The 3,600-nt window shown below is 42.3% G+C and overlaps 1 long non-coding RNA gene across 1 annotated transcript; it reads right to left on the bottom strand.

Annotated features, from left to right (window-relative positions):
* Window positions 1–374: 374 nt before the first annotated feature.
* Window positions 375–2,905, bottom strand: LOC132536246 (uncharacterized). Its single transcript, XR_009547902.1, has 2 exons — window positions 2,815–2,905; window positions 375–835 (listed from the first exon to the last, which is right to left on the bottom strand). It is a non-coding gene; the product is annotated as an uncharacterized LOC132536246 (long non-coding RNA).
* Window positions 2,906–3,600: the final 695 nt, after the last annotated feature.

The raw sequence follows: 3,600 nt of genomic DNA, 5'->3' as shown, positions 1-3,600 counted from the left end.
ATACCTGCAAACCTGCTTCACCACTTGTGAAGCATTCTCCCTGTAGGTGGGGAGCAGGGGGCTTGAACCCATGTATCCTTTTGCATAATACTATGTGCACTTAAGTGAATTCATTACCACTTGGTTCCCCCACCCTGGATATCTTAATATATCATTTACAAAGATACAGCATTACCTATGTAATTGTCTGAGGTCGTCTGAGGACTACTAAGTAACTACAGGGCAGAAGATTTACATGGTGAAAATTGAATGCATTACGTTTACACATGCTATCCTCTGGAGGCATTTCATTTGCTTCTTTGTCGTCAGAGTTCAGGGTGCCAGTATGCCAGGCTAGCTTCGTGGGCGGGAGACAGAGACCAGGGACACACAGCTGAGCAGAGAAGCAGTATTTCTTTATTCACGAGCAAACAGTTCAAAAAACTAATCTAATCTAATCACCACAAGTTCTGTCCTGCATCTCTCTCCTCCGGTGGCAGCGGCAGGAACTCAGGAAGTATGTAGGATAGGGGGTGGGGTGAAGGGAAGGGAGAAGCGCGAAAAGGCAAAGACTAAACCACAATCTCCTGGAGGCGGGGGGGGGGGGGGGGGGGGGGGGGGAGTGAGACAAAACCAATGTGAAGCATACCAACACTTCTTTATGAACTTTGCTCTACTATTTTACTAGTTTCTACCTTCTCACATTTCCTGTGTTACTGGTAGCTCAGTCCATAAGATTCAAATTGAGGAATCAGGAGATAAATCACCCAGTAGGACACCACAGGACAAGGGAAGCTCCACAGATGGTAAAGCACTGCAGAGGTGTTGCTTCTTCTCTCTGTGTCTCTATTTATATCTGAAATAAAAAGAATGAAAACTTGGTATGACATCAGTAGAATCTTGCATTTATGAGGTCCTGAGACAGAAAGGAGAGAGAGGGAGAGAGTGACGGAATTTCCAATTCAAACATTTGGGGGTATACAATGCCTGTCATAGCTTTCTTAGGCTGTTTTTCCCTAAAGGGACAGCAAAAATGCATCCCCAATCACATGTTATCCAAAGTGAAGTAACACAGACAGGAAAAGAAAATGTGATTCTGTAGCCAGGAACATAACTCAGCTGATAGAGCACAGGACTTGAACGCTTAAGGCTCCCAGTTCAACCCTTGGTATTAGATGTACCAGACTGGTGTACTGGTTTATTTCTTCTCCTTTCTTTTAAAATAATTTTATTAATTAATTTATTTAACGAAACAGGGAGATACAGAGAGAGAGAATGAGACCAGAGCACTGCTCATCTCTAACTGAAGGTGGTGCTAGGGATTAGAACTGGGGCCTCAGAGCTTGAAGGATATCAAAGTCTTTTTCCAGAACCATTATCCTGTCTTATCAGCCCCCTGACGTCTCTCTCGCCCTCTTTCTCATGAGAAACTCTCTTTATCACATATGAAGTAAACAAAACAAACTTTATTTTAAAAAGAAAAAGCTCATTAGTCACCTGGACCTAGGGTTTTACTTTTGGGAAGATTTTTGATTACTCATTCAATTTCTGTACTAGTGATTGGCCTGTTCAAGCTATTTGCTTCCTCTTGGGTCAAGTTTGGCAGGTGATATGATTCTGGGAATGCATCCAGTTCATCTAGATTGTCCAGTTTATTTGCATATAAATGTTCATAAAACAGCCTAAATGCCCAATGACAGATGGCTGGATAGTAAAGTTCTGGGATAAAACTGAGGGTACAGAATAATGGTTATACAAAAAAACCTTCATGAGTGAGGCTCTGAGGCCTCAGGTTCAATCCCAAGTACCACCATAAGGACCAGCTGAGCAGTGCTCTGGTCTATCTCTGTATATCATTAAAATAAAAAGTAACAATGAATTAAACAATCTTTTTAAAAAGAAGTTATGGCATAATACTCCATGGAATACTACTCTGCAATTTAAAAAAATATATTTTATCCTTTGGAACAAAATGGGTAGAACTGGAGGTGTTCATGCTTAGTGTATGTAAAGAGATGAAAGACAACTACTGAATGGTTTCACTCATATGTGGAATTTAGAGAACTGGAGCACATGAACTTACAAAGACAACCGAAAAACAAAAGCAAACAAACTTTCTCTAAAACTGTGAGACCTATAGTGGTTATTGTAGGGAGGGTGGGGGGTATATAATTTGGTGGTGAGTGCAGTGTGAAACTATATCCTGTAATCTTACAATCTTGTAAACCAACAAATTTAACATATATATAGCTTGAAGAAAAAAAATAAAGAAAATGTGACCATGCTGCTTAAACACCACAAGGAGGCAGAATATCTGAAGATTATTAGAAACAGAAGCAAGGAGCCCAATGAGACTTGTGGAGCATTTCCACAACCCTCTGGCGGAGGATCCATGACGAAGGCCTGCCTGCAGACAGAGAGCATGCATATTAGAGACAGCAGGTACGTGCACAGAGCTCTGCCAGCTCCAGAATCCAGAAGGACTAAATAGACAGAAATAAGGCAGCAGCAACCACACAAAATCAGAACTGATGAGACTAAAAAGCCAGAAGATTGCTTCAACTCTTCAGACTACCTAAGCCATCCCCCTTGTCCCAGAAACTAGATTGATCCTGAGCAAAAAGAGATGTGAATTCTCTGCCATAGCCTCTATCTGCTGAGTCACCACCCACCATGAGCCTTGGGCCTGCCATTGCAACTCTACCATGATGATTGTAGCATAACTGTCTGTCCAGCTGGTCTTTATCTCAGATCTCCCTAACAGAAATAATTTTCCAGAACCAGAGCCAGAATCATCAGGCCAGGGTTTTTCTAGTGCTGATCGAAGCTTCCCACCTGTCTTCTGATGACTGAGAACTCAGCACCATCTCTCTGCCCAGGGACCGCTTACCTGCCAATGGTCAACATGCAGAAGCAGTTTTGTTTTGTTGTTTGTTTGTTTTTTTGTCTGTTGCTTAACACTTAATTTATGCAACTGAAAACCGAACAGAAGGAAAATGTTTTAAACATCTAAACAAGTTTTTTTTGTTTGTTTGTTTTACAAGGAATAACATTTTGAGCTGAATCAGGTTCAGGACTTCTATTATGCCACAAATTCTAGATCTGAAATCTTGTACAGACTACTAATACTTTCAAAGCCCACGGAACAGAACAAAAGAAGCCAAACGGGCAGCCTGGGAGGTGACATAGTGAACAGGGCATTGGACTCGCAAAGCTGAAGTCCCAGCTTTGTTCCCCAGCATTTCATGTGTCATAGTAATGCCCTGGTGTGTTCTTTATCTCTTTCTCTCCTTCCCCCTCCCCCTATGAATCAATAAAGAAAACTCCCGCTAAACCTAAGGCTGTTGGTACTGTAGATTTGACTCTTCTCAATCTTTCTATACTATTTTTGAAAAAAATTAAAAAGTAGTTTTGCTGGGAGTCAGGTGGTAGTGCAGCGGGTTACAGCAAATGTGGTGCAAAGCGCAAGGACCAGCGTGAGGATCCTGGTTCGAGCCCCTGGCTTCCCACCTGCAGGGGAGTCGCTTCACAGGTGGTTGAAGCAGGTCTGCAGGTGTCTTTCTCTCCCCCTCTCTGTCTTCCCCTCCTCTCTCCATTTCTCTCTGTCCTATCCAACAACAA

This window comes from Erinaceus europaeus, unplaced genomic scaffold (genome assembly GCF_950295315.1).
Source record: "Erinaceus europaeus unplaced genomic scaffold, mEriEur2.1 scaffold_317, whole genome shotgun sequence".
Taxonomy (NCBI): domain Eukaryota; kingdom Metazoa; phylum Chordata; class Mammalia; order Eulipotyphla; family Erinaceidae; genus Erinaceus; species Erinaceus europaeus.
Note: the sequence above shows the minus strand (reverse complement) of the source record. Positions and strands in the feature narration are given on the sequence as shown.